Source organism: Arachis hypogaea, chromosome 2, assembly GCF_003086295.3.
Source record: "Arachis hypogaea cultivar Tifrunner chromosome 2, arahy.Tifrunner.gnm2.J5K5, whole genome shotgun sequence".
NCBI classification, from domain to species: domain Eukaryota; kingdom Viridiplantae; phylum Streptophyta; class Magnoliopsida; order Fabales; family Fabaceae; genus Arachis; species Arachis hypogaea.
This window is the reverse complement of record NC_092037.1, coordinates 23,416,834-23,423,329: the sequence shown is the minus strand read 5'-3', so window position 1 is coordinate 23,423,329 and position 6,496 is coordinate 23,416,834.

The window sequence follows — 6,496 nt, the reverse complement described above, 5'->3', positions numbered from 1 at the left end:
ATCTTGAGATGTTCTGTAAGAGGGTTAGCAATTGTATTGGGTAATGTTTGTAGTATTATTTATATATATGGTGTACTCTTGATGAGCTTTTGTAAGTTGTATGGTATCTATGGATGTACGTTATCGAACGAAAGTAATTTTTGGAACGGTATTGCGGTTTAAAGTTTTAAATAGGCTCATATTTTAGTATTAAATAGTATAAGTGTCGTCGTAATATCCGAGCTATCAAAGTTGCGCAGCCGAAAGCGTGAGCTTTGGTAGTTAGGGTGTTACAGTCGCCAGTTTGCCGATCATAAGTTCACTTCCTTTTTGTAGTACTTGAAAATCAAACAACATTTTTCATCGGTAGAACACCCGCAAATAAATGGGTTAGCAGAGGCTGCAAATAAAGTCATCCTTTATGCTCTAAGAAAGAAACTAGACGACGCGAAAGGCCTCTGGACCGAGCTCATAGCAGAAATCATATGGGGGTATAATACCACGATCTGCTCAACAACAAAGGAAACACCTTCTCGCCTCTCTAACGTTATGATACCAGTGGAGATCTCTCAGGCCTCACTTCACACTCAATTGGCCGACCATACTACAGCAGAAAAAACTCGGCAACCCGACCTGGACCTCGTTGAGGAAATCCGATCTTCAGCAGCAATCACACACCGAGCTATGCAACAGCATATAGCTCGGTGCTATAATTAGAAACTCCACCCAAGGTATTTTCAAATGAACGACTTGGTGCTAAGAAAAACCGAACAGGCTAGAAAACCTCCAAGCCATGGCAAGTTAGCAACTAATTGGGAAGGCCCTTTTCAGATTATGGAGGTCATCGGCAACGGGGCTTACCGATTACAAACCTTAGATGGTAATGCTCTACCTAATACTTGGAATGTATCATCTTTAAAGTTATATTACAGTTAAAAAGTTGGGGACAAGCGAGTACTCTTTTTCTTACTACCAAGATTTTTTCCCAAAAAGGGTTTTGCTTGGAGAGGTTTTAACGAGGCTTGCCTACCTGCACATTTGTAATCAAAGGTATTCCAATACATATATATCTCCTATTTCATAAATTTACTATTGAGAATCTTTCTTTTACCTCAAATTTTACACTATTGCATTACCGATCAATCAAATAATTATCAATCAAACCACTCATTACCGACCAATCAAACAATTATCAATCAAACCACTCATTACCGACCAATCAAACAATTACCGATCAATCAAATAGTTACCAATCAAACCATACTATCAGTAAATCAAACCAACCACCGATCAATCAATCATACAACTACTGACCAAATAAAAATGCCAAACAAATCAAATTTAACCGATTTATCAGAAATTACAGATCAAATCACACAACATCGATCTACCTATTTATATCCCTTTCAGATATAACCAACCAGTATCATACAATACACTTTCACATTCTCTGCAAATTTTACCAAACAAAAAACCAACCAGCTACCTTTCTGGATCACAAATTATGAACCACCACACCATTCTAACTAATCCACTAAGGCTCAAATACCTACAATTTTATAAATGCATGCCTACCTAACCTCAGCATCCCAATTACAACACAGTATCTGACAATAACAATGCATGCAAACCTACCATTAATATTACCAAACTATCAGAGTATATGCCGGCTTTTCTTTTTAGACAAGGCATATGCCAAAACATTCAAAAGCTCACAAAGGAGCAAATTAGTTCACTACTAAAAGTTCAAGCAAAATACACAAAAAACCAAACACTTAAACTATTGTTCAACATTTTCATCATCCTCTTCAGCATCACCATCATCCTCTATCATCACCCCATCTTGAACTATCTTCCCCGGATCCATCTGGGAAAAGTCCACTTCAGGGGCTAAAAATTTAGCCTGCTAAGAAGCTCGCTCAAAGCCTTCCACAAACGAATCAAGGATTTCTGCTCCCTTTTGTTTTTCCATCTCCTTCAACTTCGCCATCACCTCTATCACCTGACCACTCATGGTAGAAAGGTCGGCTTCTTTCTTCTTCAGATCCTCCACCTCTTTCGCATAATTCTCCTTCATCAACTTCAATTCCTTCTCAACCTCTGATAACTTAGCTTCCAGTTCGGACACTGGTACTTTTTAAAACCAACTCCTCCCTTAAAGTTGGCTCCTCTTTTTGCCCAGCAGTTTCACGATGCTTCTTTTCTCGGCTACGCCCTAAGCTCGCCAGCCGAAGACCAACCACCTTTAAAACATATACCATACCCAAATAAACTAATAAATATAACACAATTATAGAAACAAACAACACACATACCTGCAGATACTGATCAATAGCAACATCACCAACCTCCTCTGCCAAAGTTACGTCCGCCAATGTCTGACAAACTTCATCAGCAACAGCCATATAGGGAAAATCTTTTCACCAGAGTGAAGAGCCATCACTCTAATCAGAAACCTCATGCAATTTCTTTTGGTTTTCAAAAGATCCCGGAATCTTCTCCATGGGAACCTCATCCCTCGTATCTTCGGATCCCTCAGAAATATCCACCACATCATGTTTTCTTTTCTTCACAATCACCTTTACTCTCCTAGGCTTCGGCTGGTTCACTTCACAAGTACCAACAACCTTCTCGGCTTTTGACATCGACCCTTTCTTATCCAAGATTTTGCTCTTTACCTGAGCTCTAAGGGTCGCCGTGGAAACATTGGGGTATTTTCCACCTAACAATAACAAAATCAAATAGTTATTATAATTTTCCAATTTCATCCTAACTACTATGATCAAACAGCTCACCTAGGTATTCTATCACTACTTGCCTATTCTCGTCCCACTGTAGTAGATCAAAAACATAAATCAACTCCTTCCGATCAACATTTTCAACTAAATATTCGATTATACATTCATCCCTTCCACTTATGGTTTCAAGGCCGAGAATATTTTGAGGCTCCGAGCACCACCAAAGGGGAAACTTCTCTCTTAAACACTCGTCCATATAAAAAGGGAAATCTCCCTCCGCATTTCTAACGTTTAAATACATCTCCTTGAAATTTTTAAGGACAATTTATACAATTTAAAAATAGCAAACCTTGGTGAACTATTCAAATTCACCCAACCACCTTTCCAAATGCCTTTAGCTTGAAACAGAGAGAAAAACAACTCCACTGTAGCTGTCTCTTCCAAGAACTCCATCAAGATTTCAAAACCACAAAGAAATGCCCACACATTAAGATAAAGTTGAGAAGGTGCATAATTCAACTGATTAAGCACTTGACATTTTCACCCACAACTCCTATAACACACAACTATACATGTAAAAAAACTTGAAACCTTCCCCCCTATGAAACACCCAGTCACTATCAGAACAAGGAAGTAAATCAAGCCGGACCCCAGAACCACCCCTCAAAATCTTACTCTTATCTATCTCTTTCACAGCATCCTCATCCAGGAATAGGAACAGACGTTTCCTCACGTCTTTATTAACCCAATCGTACGACCAATCTATCCTCTCCTTCTTGTCTCTATCAAACCCCGTTATCAAATAACTGAAACAGAATGACAAACACAGAAACTCAATGAAGTAGAAATTAGAAGGAGGAAAATATACCACATACCTCTTTTACTCATTTCATTTCTCTGGAACCTTCACAACCAACTTTATCTCAAATGTCACAAATGATTTAGAAACCACACTATTGTTATTCCAATGCAATTAACCAAGAGTTACATAACCCGTTCAACTCCACTATACCCACTACTCAATCACATCAACTGTCTAGAGAAGCATTGGAAATGACAAAGCACTTAATGCCATCATTACTTCTCTCTCTCCTTTTTAAAATTTGTTACTTTTACTATTTATTTATTTTTATTTTATATTTTTAATAAAGCATCTTGAACTGGGGCCTCCAGGTCTAACCCATTTGCCGAAGTTATGCACTTACTCAACGGCCGACTTATGCTTCATTAAAAGCTCAACCTGCTTCATTAAAACACTTTTCCAGGCTAAGCATGGGGGCTATGATTCGGCCGTTACAAATCCAACATCATAACTTGACATTACCAATCATAACTCGGCAAGATACGTTATAACTCGGCAAGTTACGTTATAGCTCGGTATCTTACTTTACAACCAAGCTCAAAACAAAATTCAATGGAACCCGTAAAGAACTCGTAAGGACTAGAAAAAGTTAAAGAATTAGTTTTAAGGATGAAACTGGGATTGGTTTTGGTTTTGAAATTAGTTCGGAGCTTCTAATTTGTATGATTTGGTTTTGATTTGATTTAGGAACTTTCTTTGATTAAATTCAATTTAAGAAAATAATGATTGTTAAGGATTTCTAATGAACTTAAGAAAATGAGATTGGTTGTCGCTCCCCTAAAGTCTAGAGGCCTTGCTGAGAGGGTTTCCCTTTGTCTTTTGAAAGAAGAAGTGGTTTAATTAAAATTGTTTTAAAGGTTTTGGAGAATATCACAAAGAGGTGGTTTTGGTTTTAAAAGAAAAAGAGAAGATAAATCGGCACGTGTGATTATCAGAATGATTGAAAGGTCGTAGATAGGGTGACAGAAAGCAAATAGCTATGGTGCTGAAATGAAAATGTTAAGTCGTGGTCTTTGTATGTGAATGATTGTGCGGGGACACCCGTAAATATAGAATGGCTTCCAAGAGAAAGGGTCACATACTTCAGCTGGAGAATCAGTGCCTACAAGTACTTGCAGAGGTCATGTTCGACATACTTCAGCTGGAGAATCAATGCCTCCAAGAAGTAGAAACTTGCAGAGGTTATGTCACTAGAATGCCTTATCCGACTTCCGAGTTGGATTGCGTCGGGTGCGAGTCGAAACCGACAGATGAGCTCATTACTTACGATAGGACTAGGCATGCATCATCCTTGTTTTCATATTTTGCATTTGGGTCGATGTTGTGAATTGTTTGTGATTGCTTGAGTGTGTTTGTTATATTAATTGCTTGTTAATTCAAACTTCTATGACTGGTTATTGTTCTGGGTCCCTGTGTTGGGTTGCGAATGTCTGAACTATGATAATACAGATTTAATTATCTACCCCTAACCCTACTAAGAACTCCCCAGTTCTTATCCTATATTTTCACCCATTTCAACTACAGGTGTGAAGGTTTACTGCGGAGCTATAGGAGCATAGAAGAATATGTTTACAAGTTGAGTTATTAGATTTTATTTTCCCCTCGTCGTTTATTATTTTGGTTTTTAGAGGGGCAGGACTTGTATTTGAGGATCTTTGAATAAGTCTGATGAGCGGATAATTTGTACGCTTTTTGGCATTATTTTTAGTATGTTTTTAGTGTGATCTAGTTAGTTTTTAGTATATTTTTATTAGTTTTTAGTTAAAATTCACTTTTCTGGACTTTACTATGAGTTTGTGTATTTTTCTGTGATTTCAGGTATTTTCTGGCTGAAATTGAGGGACCTGAGCAAAAATCTGATTCAGAGACTGAAAAGGACTGCAGATGCTGTTGGATTCTGACCTCCCTGCACTCGAAGTGGATTTTCTGGAGCAACAGAAGCCCAATTGGCGCGCTCTCAATGGCGTTGGAAAGTAGACATCCTGGGCTTTCCAGCAATATATGATAGTCCATACTTTGCCCAAGATTTGATGGCCCAAACCGGCGTTCAAAGTCACCCTCAGAAATCCCAGCGTTAAACGCCGGAACTGGCACCAAAGTGGGAGTTAAACGCCCAAACTGGCATAAAATCTGGCGTTTAACTCCAAGAAGAGTCTCTACACGAAAATGCTTCAATGCTCAGCCCAAGCACACACCAAGTGGGCCCGGAAGTGGATTTTTATGTCATTTACTCATCTCTTTACACCCTAGGCTACTAGTTTTCTATAAGTAGGACATTATACTATTGTATTTTCATCTTGGTTCTTCTGGTTCCCTCTCTGGGGCCGAAACCAATGATCACTTTTGTTCTTATGTATTTTCAACGGTGCAGTTTCTACACACCATAGATTAAGGTGTGGAGCTCTGCTGTACCTCGAGTATTAATGCAATTACTATTGTTCTTCCATTCAATTCCGCTTGTTCTTGTTCTAAGATATCACTTGTTCTTCAACTTGATGAATGTGATGATCCGTGACACTCATCATCATTCTCACCTATGAACGTGTGACTGACAACCACCTCCGTTCTACCTTAGATTGGGTGAATATCTCTTGGATTCTTTAACCGGAATCTTCGTGGAATAGGCTAGAACTGATGGCGGCATTCAAGAGAATCCGGAAGGTCTAACCTTGTCTGTGGTATTCTGAGTAGGATTCAATGATTGAATGACTGTGACGTGCTTCAAACTCCTGAAGGCGGGGCGTTAGTGACAGACGCAAAAGAATCACTGGATTCTATTCCGGCCTGATCGAGAACCGACAGATGGATAGTCGTGCCATGACAGGGTACGTTGAACATTTCCACTGAGAGGATGGGAGGTAGCCACTGACAACGGTGAAACCCTTGCTTAAGCTTGCCATGGAAAGGAGTAGGGAGA